This window comes from Triticum dicoccoides, chromosome 2B (assembly GCF_002162155.2).
Source record: "Triticum dicoccoides isolate Atlit2015 ecotype Zavitan chromosome 2B, WEW_v2.0, whole genome shotgun sequence".
NCBI classification, from domain to species: Eukaryota; Viridiplantae; Streptophyta; class Magnoliopsida; order Poales; family Poaceae; genus Triticum; species Triticum dicoccoides.
The window spans coordinates 716,016,898-716,038,242 of record NC_041383.1 but is presented as its reverse complement, the minus strand read 5'-3'; positions in this window follow the sequence as shown (position 1 = coordinate 716,038,242).

Below are 21,345 nucleotides of genomic sequence, written 5' to 3'. Positions count from 1 at the left end.
AACGACAAAGAAGTCCTGGCTCGGATAGGCCTCGTTGTAGGCAACACCTTCGACCTCCAAAAGAATCGGCTGGTGTCCTCTCGTCAGCCTTCAATGCTGACCCTGGCAGGAGCCATGGTTCATCCTTCGTACGGTAAACTGGAGAAACTTCCATGCACGTTTCATCGTTATGCATGGCAGCGGAATGTACTAGATATAGACCACATCCACTATGCTGCAATGGATGGCTACCTTTGTTTCAATATCTACAAGGGTTGGATGAAGAGCAAGAGCCAAGTGTGTGGTTCAAGCAAAGAAGTATCGGCCAAGAGGAAGAGGGACAAGGACGAAGTCGAGGAGGTGGACGAGGACTCCAAGTAAGTTGGAAGTGTTGTTGCTCATGGTGGTTCTAATGCAGTGTCTACCGGACTAGTTGCAAAGTTTAATTTTAGGTGTGCTTAATTTAATTTGAGGGGTGTGTTGTGTTGAGCCCCCAGCAGAACTATGTTATCTTTCTTCTTGTTACTTTAACTCTTTAGTATGTACATACTAGTATTTTTTACATTTCATCTTTTAGTTGGTATAGTACTACCACTTGTTTCTTCACATTACATACGTACAATATATATGGCCAACATCATATATCCAGCAGTTTAGTTGTCAAAGAATTTCAGGATGCTTAGTTTTGTCAATGAATTCCAGGATGCTTAGTTTTATTTGAGGGGTGGGCCGTGCTGGACACCATTATTGTGACTAGCCTTTTTAATAGTACTATGTGCATAATTTGGCGACGAGCTCTCTCTATATGTACCACCTTTTTTTTAATTTCAAGTTTTGCTCCATCGTGCAATCCATCGATACTACTAATGTACAAAAGGATACATTTTTTAAAAGGCTAGAGGGCGGGGCAGTCTAGCTTGGTCGGTTTCACGAGAGGCGAGGGCCTTTGTGATTTGATGGCTCATTACTGTTGGAAGGCGGGGCCTTGTGATTTGGCTGCTCGTATAAATGTGCCGACAACCTGAGGAGGAGCAAAGAACCATGCGGTATACTCAAGTTTTCCACTGGAGTCGTACTGCAATGGAGGAGCACGAAACAAGGCAGCCCAGTGCCATACGGCGATAAAAAATGATCTAATTTGCTAGTCATCTCATTTTTAGCATTGTCCTATTCATTCAATCAAAAAAAGCATTGTTCTATTCATGCCTCACAGAGAACATGACACGTGCGGCGAAACACCCGAAGCAAAAGATGAAACACAGGAGCAAAAGAAGAAGGAAGATTATCACCCCAAATGATCTAATTCACCGCGGAGTCGTAATTGCTTCTTCATCGCCTCCACGACCTCCATCTCCTTGCGTGTCCTGCGCCATCTTCTTCATTCTGTCCATGACGCGGGATCTCTTGATGCGAGCCTTCATCATCTGTTCCACGGCCGCATTACCTACCTTGATAACAACCGGGTGCTCGGTGCGGAGCTTCGCCAACTCCTCCTTCTGTTCCATGACGAGGGCCTGCAGCATCTTCATCGAGGAACTACTATTCTCATGCAGCTTCTTCCAGCCGGCATTCTTCTCCTTCAACGGGTCGACCTCGTGGCAGAGCTTCTCCTTGTCCTCCTGAAGTCGCAGGATTTTGCCGATCGCCTTCTTCTCCGAGGCAATGCTCTTCTTCAGAAGCATCACCAAGCCGGCGGTCAACTCCCCCTACTTATTGAGCTCAGCGGACATGTCGTCAAGGCTCTCCTTCAGCAACTCCACCAAGCCTTGGATGAACTCCTTATGCTTATTGAGGTGCTTATTGAGCTGATCGGGCATGCCGTCGAGGGATAACGACTCCAGCGCCGCCGGCTCGGCATGTTCGCCTCCGCGGCTAGGGCGCTCCTGGGAGCCATCGCCTGCCCATGAGAGATCTTTCGAGGTATCTGCGTGGCGGCGAGCCCTCTCTTTTTTTCCACAGCCTTGGTTGCCGCTCCCTTGTTAAGAGTAGTTCTCGACCTAGAGCTCTACTCACCGGCCATGGCAACGACGGACGAAGAAGAAGCACTTATGAGGAGGAAAGAAAGAGTAATTTTTGGTTAGATAGTTCCCCTTTTTATAACCTAAGTACTAGCACTAGTACTAATACCTGCATAGTGGGAACACGTTCAGGTTTGGTACATATTAGTAGGTGTGAGCAGGCTGTCGAATGTGATGGGAACAAGGTAAAGATTAATTGATGGTTTTTGTTTCGAGGCCCGAAATGGCTCCCGATGAGTTTAGCGGAACATAAATTTCAAGTACTACATTGCTCAAATGCGTAAATATTATGTTACTTTCAAAAATTGGCACAAAATACGAAGGAGGCCAATGGAAGTACTACTAGCAACCCATGATTTAACTACTCACATGCGTGCAGTGGAGTAATAATGTCTTTATTCCGCCCTCACGTCCACTCAATTTGCATGTGATGTATTAATTGACCATCAATGAAGTGAACGACTTTACACGCGTCAAATTATCACATGGGGTGGATCTTGGTACAAAATTGCGTCCGCCCGTGTACCCGCGTGTGCAGAATTTGACTAAACTTTGACTGGCTATATGTTTTCCTTTTTCTCTGTTTTATTTTAAAAAACAGAATTTGACTAAACTTTGACTGGCTATATGTTTCAGAATAAAACTCCAAATGAGTTGATTCTTTTTCCTACCTCTCTCAAATATTGTCTAGTTTATTTTCAGATTTATTTCAAAAAAATTCAGACAACTTTTTTGAACCATTTTTAAACTATGCTTTAATTCGAATATCTTCAAAAATAGGATTGTCGGAGAGAGAAGAAAACTTTCAAAGTTTTGGGATGCACCCTGCCCCCCCACAACTTGAAGGCAAGCATTCTGAACCCTGGGATAATATTTTTGTGTGTTGGTTAACACGATTATAACACCACCTTAATACGGAGAACTTGTTATTTTATGTGGTGACGTGATCATTTGCATGGATGCATATTGGAGATTTCCTTGCTGTTGGAAATGGATATACTTGTGATGGTAATCGTCCTCGTATGCCTTGCATGCATGTCGGAAAGAAATCCGGGAAAGCCTCTGCCTTGGGTAGGCGTGAGCTTGCCTCCGGTCTCCGTTGGGACGGTTAGGTCCGGTATGGCATAGTGAGGTATAATGAGTGGTGATTTTGTTGGTTGAACTATATATTGGTTACACATATCATGCAGGGAATTTTTAAACCTCCTGAGTCGACCATAGATCAAGTCTTGTTCCAGTAACCCCCATACTTGTTTCATATTGCCACTGGTCCCTGCAGCAGGTAGGTATGGTCCAGTAAGTTGTCAACCCCTTTCTAGCACACACCGTACAGAGAGGCCACGGTGGAAGATACCGACTGCAGCCGGTAGGCAGGCCACCTGGTCCGGGGGAATGGGTGTTTCTGGTTGGGACCGAGAGGGGGGCACCCCTTAGAGCTTGCGACATAAATTTGATCCCATGCTACGTGAGGTTGTAGCCTCCCCACTTAGAGTTTTACTTGACAGGTGTCGTGGGTGATTCCAGACACCGGTAAGTTAAGCTGGTGTGTGCAAGTCAGGTGTGTTTTCAATTAAAAGACCATAGACGGAATTAGTCCCGATGGACTAAATGAATCCGTTACTCGTGGGTAAAGAGTATAGCCTCTGTAGAGATAATAGATATCTATTCGAATAGCCATGTCTATGGTTAAGGACTACAGTATGGGTTGGGTCAAGTGTCGGTCTTACTGTCGGCCTTCGGAGGAGAAACTACTAAAGCAGAACATGGATCATGACCTGTGACTTATGATGATTGTGATTATTATTGTTATGGACTAACACTTTATATTATTGGATTTATTGAGTATCCCTGGGAAGGTTCTACCTACTGGATATTCACTGTGATTATTTTTCTTACAAGCCCTTTATGTGGTGTCGCTTAGACGCCCGACTGTGGCATGCTTGCTATTTACTTTATAAGCTCTTTATGTGGTGTCGCTCAAATGCCCGACTGTGGCATGCTTGCTATTTACTTTATAAGCCCTTTATGTGGTGTCTCTCAGACGCCTGACTGTGGCATGCTTGTTATTTACTTTATAAGCCCTTTATGTGGTGTCGCACAGACGCCCGACTGTGGCATGCTTGTTATTTATTTACCTTATAAGCCCTTTATGTGGTGTCGCTTAGATGCCCGACTGAGGCATCTTTCATATCATGATCCTTTCGAGGTGTCGCTTCAGACAACCGATCGGTGCATATTATTTCTACTCCATTATTGCATATTCATGTTGCATATAAATAACCTGCTTGCATGCATCAAGGATTTTACTTTATGACTAACGTTATGATCATAGAACATTTCAAGAGCACGATTATCATTTGTTATATTATACCCGTGGTCATAATGTTTGCGAGTACATTCAAAGTACTCACTGGCTTCTCCCTGGATATTGTCTTGGCCAGATTTCTTGCTTGCAGAGGAGCGTTGCGATGACAGCCCCAGAAACTAAGCAACGGTGATAGCAGCCTCGCGAAGATAGGAGTTAACTTGGTCAGCTGTTCCTGTGGGAAATGGAGTCCCATAAACGCTGATGATCCACAAATCGCTTCTGCCATCAACCACTAGAAACCATTTGTTGTACTCATACGCCAGAATGGTCTTGTACTACATATTTTGTATTTTGCTTGGAATCTGTATCAAGTTGGTGCCTCATCAGCTAACAGTAATCCTGGGGCTAGTGAGCACAAGGGCCATTTTCTGGAAATTAATATCCCGAAAAGCCAGTCCTGACAAAAATCAACTGACCAGAGATGAAAAAGTCAGTCGACTGACGTGTAGCCTCACTATTCAGTTTCGACAGCAATTCGATAGTTAAGTTCAGTTTCGACAGTTAAGTTCAGTTTCGACAGTTAAGTTCAAAGATGAGCGGCTGATGTATTTTACATCTAGCACTTTGTGGTTATGTATTTTACGTCATGTATTGGAGATGCTATTAGAATTCCACTCAGGTTAACGTTGTTCGTTGTCTCTCTTGTCCTGCTTCAGCCTCGGAGTCGTACAACTCACTGGAGCTGCTCCAACGATGAAACCCTGCATCACAGCGGAGCAGTACCTCAGGCTCCATCTCCAGGCGCCTAAGATATTCTTCCCTCCTCGGACAGCCAAGTCAGCCGGAGCATCCTCACCGGCCAACCCAATCATGCTGAGATCGACATGGCTTCGCCAAAGAGGTTGTACACTTGTTGCATCTATTTTTTACTCTACATGTTATATATATTGTCCATTGAGCACTCGTAGTAACGGGAAATACGATTATTTTATCCTACTATATGACAAGCAGTGAGGTACCAGGCAACTTAGCTATCCGTGATGGACTCTCTTGAACACGATCATTATTTATCTCTGCGTGTTTGAGCTGTGCATTTGTCGATGGGCATGGGAGTTGAGCTAGTATGGTAGTGGCCTGGGTCCAAAGTAATAGAAGTAGCACAAAAACATTTTTTTTAGTGTATGATTTTCCTTGCTCGTGTCTGCCTACTAGAATCGCCAGTGCTTGAAAGGACAAGTGAATGAAAAACATAGGAATTGGAAAGTTTCCTATGGTACTACTTTTCATGAATTTGGTGCAAAGGAATGGAGCAAAGGAAAACTGTAGGATTTGTTCCTTTAGTGTCTCCTTGAAAGAAAAACCGAAGGAATTCTAATTTCCACTTCTCCTCCTTTTCATATTCCTATTCATCAAGCACAAGACTAAGAGATAGTAGCATAATAGCATTATAACCGTACATTTTCTTGTGGTTTGACTTAATCTCAACATACTTTTTTGCATCCTGTGATCTTCCAATTGTTGTGAATCAAACACCCAGATTGGCAGAAATCCTGTGTTTTTAAATTCTCTATTTTGCACGCGCATTCCTATCCTATTCCTGTCTATTTCCTATCCCTGCATTGTTAGAATCCTCAAATTCAAACAAGCCCTTACTCAATTACTTCTGTTACAAATATGTGTCAAAGAAAACCTTGTGTGGTTTATCATGCTCCTGCGGCGCTGTGTTCCACCCCAGCTCAGCTGCTCCAACGATGGAAGGGTTCACCACAGCAGGGATCCACTCTCCAGACTGTCTTTCGCCGCCTCAGATCTTCTTCCCCACCGCCGGCAGCCACGACAACTGCATTACCATCATCAACTGACCAGATGACCTTGAGGACTACATGGGTCCGCAAGAGAGGTCACACTCTTCCGTGTCTGCTTACGTTATGCGTCGCTTAATATGATGACATGCTACATTATCGTCATGTTCACCAATTAGACTCCAAGTCAGGTCCAAACTAATACTAAAACTTGAGTTTTTAAATGGTTGTGGGGTACATATTGGGGCAGCAATCAGTACTATATGTCTACTATCTGGTTAATCAACGGTGTATACTATGAGTTTGATGTTGGGTGCAAACAAACATTAAAGGAGCCATTATCTGTATTTTTTAACTAAAGCTATTATCTGCCTTCTATCATTGGTTTTGGGTCTATCCACAGTTTGCTACCATCACTCTGGATGTGTGCATGCACTCCTTACATAATCTCACTATGTTTTATTCCTATGCATGCCAGTTATTGTACACAATGGAACTGATCATGTAGAGCAAAAGAGACGGCCTTGCATGGCAATAAAATTTCATGCAGACGTCGTTCCATGGTGGGCGCAAAGGCAGCCCCCCTCCACCCATTTTGGATCGTAATCAAGGAGAAGATAACTGTACTGAGGGGGATTCAGAAGGAGAAGACCACTCCTAATTACCCCATGAGGTCTTTGCTCTAACTTGGCATGCTGATGTTGGTAATGTCATGCATATGGTGTCTTGCATTGCTTACTGTATACATTAAAGATGTCATCTTCTTAGTTTAGACATGCTTTGTGTCAATGCCATCTATTTAGTTTCTTTATCGTATATGTGAATCATGCAATGCCATCTTGTTTAGCCAGGCATCATATATGTGAATTTTGTAATGCAACCCTGGTTAGCCTGTCATCTTATATGTGAATTATATCATGCCATCATTTTTTTATTACGTGTAAAATTTGTCAACAATTTTAGTACATTCAATTACTCTTCCTGTGCATCAGCCATTCGGCACAGTCATGGAAAAATCTGGAGTGGAAACAAGGTCTTCAGAGCAAACAATGCTATCTGACAAAGCACATGTCTTGCTGGTTACCGATAGCTCCTCAGAGGAGGATTCAGAGACAGATGACTAGTCATATTCCCCCCCCCCCAAGGTGCATGCCCTAACTTGGTAGGGTTATGTTGCTCATATCGTGCATATGGTATCTTGCATTGCTATGTCATTTTCTTATTTTAGACATGCTTTGTATGAATGCCACCTGTTTAGTGTCTAATTACCATATATGTGAATTATGCAATGCCATCTTGTTGCAAGACATTATATATGTGAATTATGCAATGTTATCTTGTAGCAAGGCATTATGTATGTGAATTATGCAATGCCATGCTGTTTAGGCAAGCGTCATATATGTGAATTATATCATGCCATCCTTTTTTTGTATTTCTCATTGCTTTTGTCGATAATGTTTGTATATTCAACTGCTCTTCCTATGCATCAGCCATTTGAATTGGTGATGGAGAAATGTGGAGTGAAAACAAGGTCTTCGGAGCAGACAATGCTACCTGCTGAAGCAGATATCTTGCTGGTTACAGATAGCTCTTCAGAGGAGGATTCAGAGGCAGATGACCAGTCCTATTATCCCCCTGAGGTGTATGCTCAAACTTTGTAGGGTTATATTACTCATATAATGCATATGTTGTATTGCAATGCTTAGTTTTTACATCATATACACAATATTGAATGCCATCTCCTTAGTTGACACATCATATATGCGATTGCCCTCTGCTCACTTCCTTATTATATAAATAATATATTTGAATTATGTCAAGCCATGATGTTTACATAGACAGCATGTATCTGAATTATGGCATGCCAACCTATTTTCTAGAGACATAATATAGTTATATCATATCATCCTGTTTACATAGTCATCATATTTTAAATTATGTCATTCTATCCGTGAATTATATCATGCCATCATGTTTCCATCGACGGCATGTTTGTGATTTATGGCATGCCAACCACTTTAATAGACACATCGTATAGTTATATCACACTACTAGGGAAAAGCCTAGCAGCAACGTGGGTTCTAGGTGTATCAGTAGTGCGGGGACCGTCGCTGCTAATAAGGCCCTACAGCTAACTCGTAGCAGCAGCGTGTGCCCTCCCGCGCTACTAATATACAAGTGTAGCAGAAACGTTCTTACAGAGAGCTCGCTACTTCTAATAGCTATAGCGCGCTTCTCCTGTGCGCGCTACTACTACTACCGCGCTGCTGCTAACTTTTCTCCACTCGCTACTGCTAATTTTAGTAGTTTTTTGTTTTTTTCGGCATATTTGTTTTGTATTTGAACAGGCTTTATAGAAGAATCTTTAGCACATACAAATGTCATCATGATACACATACAAATGCCTGCGAGACTACAAATGTAATCATAGCATATACATACAAATAATCTCATCATAATCATCATCCAACACAAAGTGGTATCTTGTCATCATCTCGAAAATAGCAATACATGCAAGTCTCGAATACTTGCAACTATAATGTCATCCATCTAAACAAAGGTATACGCGAGAAGAGCTATCATTATGAGTGAGAGCGGAACTATGCAGTACATGAGGTGGCGGTTACGAGTCCTCTCTCGCGCTAGCGTGAACCTCAAGTAACTAGATTCCACTTCTTGTCTGCTTTTGAAGCCTTTATGGCTGGCGCCCGAGAACCCATTCACTTGCGCCTGACACTCGTGCCACTCGTTGTACACCCCCGGAACCTTCCCTTTGTACACGACATAGCACTTACATCTCGCCATCAAGAAACTAGGTACCTGTTAGAGATGCATCTTCATGAAGAGGATGTACAATCATATATATATGCAACAAAATATACTAGAGCAACACCGAAATAGAAAGGGTTAGCAACTAGATGCAACATACAGTATGCAAACTAATTAACTAGAGGTACGCAGGTCATCGTACGCAAACTAACAAAGTAGCATTACACAAGTTCGGCAGGGACCGTGGACATCACAAAGTATACAAGTTCAACCGACACATATCATCATCATCATCGGCATCATAAATCACTAGAAGTTCCATCCTTCCATATCATCGAGGATGGACCCTAGCTTCTTGAATGGCATGAGGTCTAGACGTTGCATGCCTATGCGAGTTCGGACGTCAGCTCGCGATATAGGGACGTGGTGGAACATCCCCTTCTCATCGACGACTTCTTTCATGATGATCGTCGCAATGTCCCTTTGGATGCGAAAGAAGTCATCTCTAAGTTTATAATCCGCTTCTCCATGAGATTCTAGCCACTTGTGGATATGATCATCATTTCTTCTTCTCATGCAAAGCTTTTGGTGATTCGTGTTGAACTGAATCATGAGATGGACGATGTAGAATCCATCCTTCTTGCTTGGTTTTGGTACATGCATGTAGGACAAGTTAGTTTTATGCGTGAAACCCATTTTCTTGTTCCTTTGTTTCCTGATCTGCATGTGGCCACCTCTAATGCTGAAGCCTTGGAGAGCATCATCTAGAATATTCATTATGTGGGTGTAGTCTTTTTTCTCGTAGTCTCTGGAAGGGTCAAAATACACGATGTGGGAGACTTGTGGGTAAAGAACGATAAGGACGGCGCGCCCATTGCTGCGGGGAAAAGACACCTCAAATTATTACCCATATGAGAGAGAAGGAATGATTTAAATGTACGAAAGGGTTGTCCGGAACTGACTTACTTTGGATGATAAGGCACGAGGACAATTTCCCGGTCCTTATTCTGTACCATGAAATTTTGGAGGTACTCCCTAGCAGTTTCACGCTCAAAGTCGCCGAGACTCAAGAAAGACTCATGCATGTAGTATCGATCCGCCACACAGATTTGCGAGACTTCTTCACTCTTCATGACGGAGCTCATATGTAGCGCAAAAAGGCGGACGATTGTAAAATCGAGCCGCCTTGTCAGAAACATCTCAAACATATGGTCAAACCGCATGAAGAACACCTCCGCGGGCCATGTCTCGACGTAGCACTTCCCCTCAGGCACACGAGCTGCGTATGTCGGATATCCTGGATCCTTTGAGGCTAGTAGACTTTTCTCAGTCGACAGCACATGGTCCTGCAGTCTCCTGAGATCCCCTGATAGTGCCTCCAGCGGTTTCGGCGGTAGCATCTGCTCGCCCGTGAGATGGAACATGGCCGCACCTTTCACGGGTACACACTCTTCAGAATGCATCGTCTGGCTACTTTGTGCTCTGGCTTGTTTGGAGGCAGTTATCTTCCCCGATCTCTTCCTCTCCTTTTTCTTGGGCACACCTTCCAGACCCTCCCTTAACCCCTTCCCCAGGGTTCCCGGGGTAAGCACTGTACGACCCCCGGCTAGTTGAGCCTGTGTTGAGGTGACATCTTCAGGCGTGTCCTGTGAGGAATTCATGAAGAGAGACTTTTTGCAATCCTTCCAACGACCTTCCTGCCCGGGCATATCATCCATATCCTCATTAGCATGCTGATAGCCCAATTCATCATATGGTTAACTCATCATATCTATGTCACAGTCATACGCGTTTGTATTGAGGAAACCCATAGGGTCGACCTCCATCTCATCATCCATTCTCTGTTCTACAGGACCGATTACATGAGCTAGTACTATTGCACCCCCTTCATCACGTCGTCCGCCGCTCTCACTCGGCACTACAGGAGCTGGTAATTGCGTAGGCAGGGTGGTGGTCTCCGCACATGCTTGTTGATGTGTGGTTATTGGTGTGCTCTCGGTCGGCTCCAGACGAATAAGATTCTTCGTCCATAGCAGCACCCAACCCTTGCAGCTTCCAATCCGCGTCGGGGTCTCGTCATCCTCTCCCACATGCTGTACTGGAGGAGGCAACACCTCATGCCCCAATTTCACACTAGAAAAGCTAACCCTGAAGTGCCCAGCGGGGATTGGCTGGTTGTGGAACGTGGGTTTGAAGGGGTTCAATATCACCCCCTTTCCCACGTCGACCTTCTGGCCTTTTATCAAGTAGAGTATGGTGCACGGGGTTTCTTCGCCCTGCAAACACATATGTCTATGGCATAAAACATCTGAAAGGCAACAAAAATGGAATATTCTATATATATATATATATATATATATATATATATATATATATATATATATATATATATGGTTGTGTGACATGTAATTACCGTGACGGCGTCGAGCTCAGCCAAAGACGAAGGCCCACCTAGCGCGCCAGAGACTGAGGACGGGCTGCTATGAGTGGGAGCGACCGCGAGAGGAGGCCCGGTTGCATGAGCAAGTGATGGTGCAGTGTTGTTGTTGTTCATGAAGTTGCTCCCGACGAAACTGGGCATCGGGAAATCATGTACCGTCTTGTCTGGATTTTCCTTCGTCCAGTTGATGATAGCTGGAACCAAGTTAGTAGCGAAATCATTTCTGCAGGCAGTTACAGCTGCATTGACTGCCTACTGTAGCAACTCATTTTTCTCCTCGGCTGTTTCTTCCACGTCCTCAGCTGCTTTTTTCTCGACCACAAGCTTCACCTTCGCGTTGATGTCCGCCTGACTAAACTTCTTTTTCTGCTTCTTGGCCTCCGGCCCTCGTTGTAAAACACCTTCCACGTGGCGCCGTCTCCAGCGCCGTGCACACGACCATATTGCGGCCGCTGGCCCGAAGGGAGTCCCTGAAGTTCATTCAAGGCCCGGTTGAGAGGGGTGTCCCACTTGGGCATCATCATAGAAGTAGGGCTTTCGGCTACAAGCTGGTGATGCTTCTCCAGTAGTCTAATAAATTTCCTCGTGATCTGGTCCGTACCATCATCGAGGCCGACCTGCAAACCTTGCTTAGCAGTCAAATAGTCGAGGTACTTTTTTTCACCCTCATAATCCATCTCATCTGCATCTTGGTTAGAAGGCCCAGTTTCTTCGTTGTTCGACATGTTTCCTATGATTAAGTGTCCTCGTTTATTTCTAAAAGAATGAATAAATGAGAAATGACATAAAAAAGAAATATATGTTCCAGCACTCGATATGCCAACTATGTAGCACAAATCATGCCTTTGTTCACGACAAATTTTGGCATGACCTTTGCTAAAAATGGACATATCGAGCGCCTGAAATTCACCAGAACGGAAATGAATTAACATTCCGATGTAACATAGGCCACTCGGATCATTTACCAAAATTGAACCAAAACATCACATGTCCAAATGACATGTTCAAATTCCAAACATGACATGTCCAAAACATGACATATCCACATATCACATGTCCAGTACAAATTTGCATATAAATTTAGCCTACCTAAATTTGCTTTAACAAGGGATGTTGATTTGGACAATTGCTTAAATGATGCCTTTTCTTTTAACTACAATTGCTTAACCCTAAATTTATGTCCTATTTTAAAACCTAGCTAAATTCATAACTAAATAGATAACCTAACTAACCTACTGCCCTAACTAAAACCTAAGTAAATTAACCGAAGAACCCTAGCTAGCAGAGAGAGGGGGGGTTACAGAGGTTGCATGGGCGAGGAGGCAGGCCCGACGACGGCCTAGGTTGGGAGGGGAGGAAGCAGAGGAGGGAGGCGAGGGTCGACAGGTCGGGGGCGAGCGCACCGGGGTCGCGGGCGAGCGCCGGGGCCGGGTCGGGGCGAGCGCTGGGGTCGGGGGCGAGCGCCGGGGCGCGGCGGTGCGACGGGGGAAGAGAGAGTGGGGATTTGGGGGGAAAAGAGGCGGGAGGAAGCAGGGAGAGTGAGAATTTTGGGTTAAGTGGACGTAGTAGTAGCGCGTTTAGACAAAACACGCTTCTACTACCTTCACTAGCTGTAGCGGTTTAGACAAAACGCGCTGCTACTACCTTAACTAGCTGTAGCGGTTTTATAAGGAAATCGCTATTGCTAGCTTGACTGTAGCGGTTTTATAAGGAAATCGCTACTGCCAGTTTTCCTTTTTCTTTTCCTTTATTTTCTCCCACTTTTATTTCCTGAGAGCAGTGAACGAAGGGAAGGTGATATATATTGCATCATTTGACTGTTAAATATGTATACAAAATAGGAACATATATATTACATCATTGGACCCATGCGTAATAATGGCTAAGTGTGTATACAAAATAGGAACATATATATATACATATATATATATACATATATAAAATATATATGTATATATATATTACATCATTTGACCGATAACATACGGTTCCTCAACGCTGACGTTTTCGTTTTTGAGTCAGCTTCTTTCCCTTCTTGTTCGTCGAAGAATAATTGAGCCCCTCATTGTGACTTTGCCTTTTCCATGGAGTACGATTTTTCTTAGGTAATGTAGTATTGATTCTTCTTTTGACGTATACTTCCTCATCATCGTCATCTTCCCTCATTGGGTTGTCTTATTGATCATAGTCTTCCTCATTGGCGACTCCATCCATTCCAATGATGTTCCTTTTGCCTCTCCTCATGACAACATGACTGGGATTGCATGGGTCGGTTATGAAGAAGCATTGTGTCACGTGCTTAGCGTGTACCCATGGCTCGTTTTTGGCGATAGCATTCACGGTAGCGCTCTTGGCGTCGGGTATAGTCATGGTAGTGAAAATCCGGTTTTCTCTTTCGACATTCTTAGCCCATCTAACACGGAACATCGTCGTGTTGTGCAGTCCAGAGTAGTCAATCTCCTAGATCTCCTCGACCCTTCCATAAAATCATTCAGTTGTGCCATTGTCGCTGCCGGTCATGCATTCCATCGTCACCCCTGAGTTCTGATCATCATTGTCCATATCTTTGGCCTCTGTGTAGAATGTGTATCCGTTGATATCATATGCCTGATAGGTTACGAGGTTGGGCGAGGGGCCATGTTCTAAGGCGTATATGAGCAATCCGTCCTTAGAGCCCTCCTCCGGGGGATTAGCAATAATATGCTCTTTGAACCAATGCAGGAAAGTGGAGTTGTGCTCTCTAGTAACTTCAGCGTCCGTCCTGCATACCCCCCGGTCACGATACTTCTTTGCGATAATTTCTTTGTGCAGTGCCATGGATGGATCTACCTCATCTAGGTGTTGTAGCACTACCAAGTTTGCTCTGTCAAAGTCGCTGCGTCGATCTGAGTATGCCACGTGCAGTTCCCTACGACCATTGCAGTGATCTTCTCCTTCGAGCCTCCTATCGTGCTTGTTAACGGGCAAACCAGCACTAACACCAGGCGGCTGGTCTGCACCATATAGAAAATTCTCACAGAAAGAGATGCACTCTTGTGTCACATAGCCCTGGACGATGCTTCCATCCGGACAGGACATGTTACGAACGAATCCTTTGATGATCCCATTCATCCTCTCAAATGGTATCATGTTGTGCAGGAATGACGGCCCCAGGTCTATTATGTCATCCACAATATGGACACACAGATGCACCATCACGTCAAAGAACGCAGGCGGGAAGTACATCTCAAGCTCATTCAGTATCACAACGATCTCTTCCTGTAGCCTTCTGAGTTGCTTCACACTGATCGACTTTCGAGAGATGACGTCGAAAAAGTTGTAGAGACCAATAAGCGTGTCACGGACGTGCTTGTCCATTATCCCTCTAAGGGCAACAGGTAGTATCTGCGTCATCATCACATGACAGTCATGGGACTTCATCCCGCTGAACCTTTTCTTGTCCGTGTCTAGATATCTGCTTATCTTGCCACAGTAACTGGAACTAACTTTGACTCCGGTAAGGCACTTAAACAATTGATCGATCTCAGCTTGACTTAAGGTGAAGCAAGAAGGGGGGCAATAATCGTATTTCTTTATTTTCTTGCCCTTCTTCTCCCGTGCCTCTATCTTCGTCTTTGTCTCGTCTGACATTTTACGGGGCGGCATGTGCAGATCTTCCCTGATTTTCAAATCTTGCAAGTCTTTTCTTGCCTTCGGCCCATCCTTGGTCTTATCCGGCATGTTCATCAGTGTTGCAAGCAAGCTCTCAAGGACATTCTTACAGATATGCATTTCATGAAGGCAATGAGGTGTATCGAGTTTGTGCCAGTACTCCAAGTCCCAGAACACAGACCTCGCCTTCCATACCTTCAGCAGCGGCTCTGACGCCTTTCTCATCGTCTTTCCCGGCGTGGGGCACTCCTTCCAGTTTTTCAACAGCTCATCGACTTCGGCACCGCTCCGCTTACGTGGAGGTCCTCGATGCTCAGTGTGACCATTGAATAGATCTCCACAGTTACTCCACGAGTCGTCCTGTTCGAGCCATCTTCGATGCCCCATGTACATAATTTTCCCAGACCCGCCATCTTTCCTTGACGTTAGCTGCTGAGACATCGTATCATCCATGCACCGCGTGCATCCACAATATCCATGGCACACCTGGCCTGCTACATATCCGTAACCGAGATAGTCCTGCACTGTCGTCATCAGCGCGGCCCTCATGTTGAAATACTCGCCTTTGCTGGCGTCCCATGTCTTGGCCGGTGTTTTCCATAACGTGTCTAACTCCTCTTGAACTAGCCCCAGATACAAATTAATATTATTTCCTGGTTGTTTCGGCCCTTGAATAAGCATGCTCATGTGAATGTACTTCGATTTCATGCACAACCAGGGGGAGGTTGTACATCCATACAAATACAGGCCATGTGCTATGGTTGGTGTTCTAGTTGCCAAACGGAATCATGCCATCGGTACACGCACCGAGCACAATGTTCCTTGCATCACATTCAAAATACCGATAGAAGCTGTTCAACGCTCTCCACTGGCTTCCATCCTTGACGTGTCTCAGCTTCGGATCATCTCCATCGTCGGGCTTCTTCCTCTCCGCATGCCAGCGCATTAGCTTTGCTTCCTTGGGATCTACAAAATACCTCTGGAGACGGGGAGTGATCTGTAAGTACCATACAACTTTCTAGGGACATTTCTTCCCGGCCTTCTTGTATCGAGAAGCATTGCACACCGGACAGCTTGTTTTTTCCGTGTGCTCCTTCCTATAAATTATGCAATCGTCGATGCATGCATGGTATCTAACGTGTGGCAGATCAAGAGGGCACACAATCTTCTTGGCCTCATCAACACTACTAGGACATAGATTACCTGCGGGAAGAACATCCTTTAGGTACTTGAGATGCTCATCGAGGCTAGTGCCGGTCCATTTGTTTTTATCCTTCATCTTCAGGAGTTGGAGCGTGAAACTCAAGCGGGTCACATCAGGATTGCAACCATCATACAATGGAGTGTTCGAGTCTACCACCAGTTGCTCCAGCTTAGCCTCCTCTCTTGAAGCAGCGCTCTCAGTACTCGTCTCCTTGCGAAGCAATGCTTGAACATGAGGGTCCCGCATGATTGAACTTAGTACCGATGAACTCTGCTGCGTGGAGTCCATGTCGTTCTCTCTGCCGCCATGTCCGGCCCCTTCTCTGCCGCCATGTCCGGCCCCTTCGCCGCCGCCATGTCCGGCCTCTTCCCCGCCGCCATTATCGATCATCTCTTCGTCTTGCCCCGTGTCATCATTGCCTGCCCTATCGGCATTCTCAACATCGTCATCCTCATCTTCAATTATCCACCGAGTATAGCCATCCATGAAACCAGTCATGAGTAGGTGCGCTTCGACACGACCATCGTCATGGGGGTCGAGCCAAATTATTCCTTTGCATTTTTGACACGCACATAAAACCTCTGTCCGGTTATTTTCTTTCATGTCCTGCACCGCCGACCGCAACCACTTGTCCACAATCGTCAACTCTGCACGGTAATAATAAACAAATTGATTATAAAAATGCGTGCATGCATCAAAGTCATACAAAAATTTGGCATGACCTTCCTTAAAAATAGGACATATATAGATCTAGAGTTTGCCCGGAATTCGCCAAAATGGAAATAAATTGACATTTCAGCAAAACATAGGCAACTGAAAAGCACAATTTGGCATCAACTCATGCCACACACACAATTTCCATAAACATATCACACACACATAAACATATTTCCATTTTGCAAAAGCATGAAATTTTAATCACCTCTATCTCGAGATCGAGCACACGGTGGAGATGATGATGTAGGGAGATCAAAAGTGCACAAAGCTCTTCTTGACAAAGATAGATCTAGTTAGGGGGCAAATAGGTCACTTAACAAAATGCTACATCTACTTAGCTACCTAATTTGGGAGGAGACAACTTCAACTAGTGGAGGGGGAAGGAAAAAGAGAAAGGAGATGCATTAATGGAGGTGGTGTAGTTAGGTAGGAGTAATGAAGAGGGAGAAAGGTAGGTAGAAGAGGGAGAGTAATGGGGGAGAAGTATTGAGGAAGAAGAACAGTGAGAGTGGGAGGATTTGGGAGGTAGGGGAAAGGGAAGAGAGGAGGCGGAGGGGGAGGACGGATGGGGAAAAGGTGGTGGGTTGGTGCGGATTAGCAGTAGCGCGGGACGTAAAACACGTTGCTGCTAAGAAAGTAGCAGCAGCACGCTTTTGCCACAAGCGCTACTGCTAACCGGGACCAAAAGTGTGCCCAATTTGAAAATTAGCAGCAACGACCTCAGAAAAATCGCGCTACTACTATAGCTATAGCAGTAGCGCGGCTCGCGGCACCATGCTGCTGCTAAATGGAGCTTAGTGGGCACTGTCGGTCGATATTTGTAGCAGCGCGGGCTACACCGAGTGCACTACTGCTAAACACTTGTCAGTAGCGGGTTTTCTACACCCGCCCTACTGCTAATTAGCAGCAGCGCTCTTTTTTGAGCCACGCAGCTGCTAAGATTCTGTGTATAGGGTTTTCCCTAGTAGTGTCATGTCATCCTGTTTACATAGTCATCATTTTTTGAAGTATGTCATTCTATCCTGTTTAGTTAGCCATCATACATGTGAAATTGTGTCATGCTATCATGTTTAATTAGCCACCATATATGTGAAATTATGTCCTGCTATTCTGTTTGCTTAGACAACATAAATGTGAATTATTTCATGCCCTGTTTTCTTCCCTACTATCCATTGCACCTGTCTATCTTACAATGTCTGTACATTCAATTACTTTTCTTGTTTATCAGCCATTTCAATTGGAGAGAGTGATGGCAGTATCTGTGGGAGTAAAAACACGGTCTTCAGAAAAGATCGTGCTACCTATCGATGCAGATAGAACCACGGTTGTACTTGTCCAAGAACCAGCCCCACCACACATAACCCACACTCATGCAGATTGTACCCCTACCCAGTTGGACAAAGAACCAGCTACACCCCTTCTAACCCCAACCCCAGCAGATAGACACCCAGTTCCCGTTGACATGGCACTGTCTCCACCACAGAGCACCCAAACACGAGCAGTTAGTAAGGCAACTGCAGTGCCAAAATCACGAGGACCACCACTCCGAACCCGAAGTCAATGCTTAAAGCAGAAGAAGAATTGTTCTCAGGTCAGGTTACGTAGCTATGGTTCATACTACTTTGCTCTTGCAGCACTGTATTTACTGATACCAACTAATTTCAAATTTGAAGGATGCAATTGAAACTCCAATGGCGCAACAGGTATGTTTAAACCCGTTTCTTCAACGTGTTTGGCTGTTTACTGTTGTAACTTGCTCTATGTTCATTTCAGTTTCAATTGAATAATCAGTTATGTTCTCATGCCATGCACATTACAAGTCTTGTTATTGATGTGTAGTTTCCCACACAAGTCTTCGAGTTGTTGAACAGTCTCTCGCTGTATCATGAAAGTCAGTTTTCGGCTTTCTCTACTAACGTGCTCATCCGGAATAACCAGGGCACAATCGTAGTAGTTCTCCTTTGGCTGCCTTAGCCGATAAGAACGGAATGTAAGGCGGCAAACCCAGGAGCCGGGCAAACCCAACATTTGACCAAAGACATGATTCGGAGCTGATGCATATAAGGCCAAACTCGTGACGCCGAACACTCCCGAAGATATTCGGACTTTGTAACGTAAAATGGGCTGAAGAAGGCCCTTTCATTATAAACCCTGTATTTCCAGGTACGTGCATTAGTCTGTCGTGGTGAAATGCCAATAGCGGCAGTACCCTCTGTGGATATAGTACCCATTGGATTTGAAAACAACAAGAGACAATAAAAAGGTTTACACAGGGGCTTAATCTAAAGAGAAACCTTTGAGCGGGGCCCTGCTGCACGTCTGCGCCTTTGTCTCTGTCGTGTTGTGTCCTAGAAGGGTATCGCACGGATTGTGTCTGTAAAAAGAAAAACTCTTGTAGAAGAGCATAACGTGAGTGTGCGATGGATAGTAAAAGTGTAAACCATTGGCTTGTTAATGAGGTCAAGCCAACAGTGGGGCTTTATTAAATATCTATAACCCCTGGTGTCCTCTATGGGATTACATGCATGTTACCCTAGCTTGGGTTTATCCGGGCTACCGGACTCGTCTAGCCGTGTCCGTGGTCTTAACGACCAGTGATGCTTTCTAGTATTGGAGGCCGCTTAGAGTCCGGCTGCTAGAGCCATCGCGTATTCCTCCGCGCGTGAGGAGCGCTCTGTGTTTCCGTTAACGGTGATGACGCCACATGGACCGGGCATCTTGAGTGTAAGGTAGGCGTAATGTGGTACTGCGTTGAAGCGAGCGAAGGCCGTTCTCCCAAGCAATACATGATAGCCGCTTTGGAAGGGGTGATGGTGAAGAGTAGTTCTTCACTTCTGGAGTTGCCTGGGGAACCGAATGTTACCTCCAGTACAACGGAGCCCCTGCCAGAGGCTTCAACGCCTGGTATCACCCCTTCGAAGGTGCTGTTACTTTGGCTGATTCTGGATGGGTCTATACTCATCCTGCGGACAGTGTCCTGGTATATTAAATTAAGACTACTGCTGTCGTCCATGAGGACGCGAGTGAGATGGTATCCGTCGATTATTGGGTCGAGCACCAAGGCAGTTGATCCTCCATGCCGCATATTAGTCGGGTAGTCCCTGTGATCCAAGGTGATCGGGCGGGCCGACCAGTGGTTAAGTTTGGGGGCGATGGGGTCTACAGCGTATGCGTCTCTGAGCGCGCATTCGCACCTTCTCGTGGGTGTGTGAGTCGCGTGGATCATGTTTACTATTTTTATCTCTGGTGGGAATTTTTTCTGTCCCCCAGTGTTCAGCTGGCGAGGCTCATCCTCGTCTTCACTTGGTGTTTCCCTTCCCTTGTGTTTGGCATTTAATTTGTCGGCCTTCTTGAAGACCCAGCATTCTCTGTGAGTGTGGTTCACAGGTTTGTCGGGGGTGCCATGAATTTGGCACAGTCTGTCCAGGACTTTGTTCAGGCCGGACGGTCCCACTTTGCTGCCTTTAAATGGCTTCTTTTGTTGACAGGGTCGAGAGCCCCTGAATCCGGCGTTGACCATTGTGTTGTCCGGACTCTCTTCCTTGTTTTGACGTTTGTTTTTATTGCACCGTGGCTTCTCGTTGCCATCCCTGATTTCGGATGTACTTGGGTCGCTGGTGCCTTTACGGGCCAACCAGCTATCCTCACCTGCGCAAAAGCGGGTCATAAGGTTTGTTAAGACTGCCATTGTCCTTGGCTTTTCTTGGCCGAGATGTCTGGCGAGCCACTCGTCCCGGATGCTATGTTTGAAGACGCTAAGGCTTCGGCATCTGGACAATCGATGATTTGATTCTTCTTAGTGAGGAATCTGTTCCAAAGCTTGCGGGCGTACTCTCCGGGCTGTTGAATTATGTGACTTAAATCGTCCGCATCCGGAGGCCGGACATAGGTCCCTTGAAAATTGGCCCTGAAAGCATCCTCGAGTTCCTCCCAACTTCCAATTGAATTTTCAGGGAGGCTTTTCAACCAGTGTCGAGCTGGTCCCTTCAACTTGAGAGGAAGGTATTTGATGGCATGGAGGTCGTCCCCATGAGCCATGTGGATATGTAGGATAAAATTCTCAATCCAGACCCCAGGGTCTGTCATACCGTCATATGCCTCTATGTTCACAGGTTTAAAACCCTGTGGGAATTCATGGTCCAGCACCTCTTCGGTGAAGCACAGGGGGTGAGCAGCCCCTCTGTATCTGGACGTGTTTGTGGCATGCCGTCGGCTGTTGTTGCGTTTGGTAGTGATTCCGAGGTAGTATGTCGTCGGTCTGATCGTTTTGGTGACTGTAATCCTGCACCGGGGCGTGTCCTTTAGATCCGTAGATGGACCTGGTTGCGCCGGCCTTTTTATCCAGGAGCTCACGCAAATCGTGTGCGGCGTCGGTATCTGCTCTATTGCGGTTGCGAAGTGGTTTGTTCGGCATCCTGGTCATATTGTTTTTTGGCGGAACGGCCTCATCGTCGAAT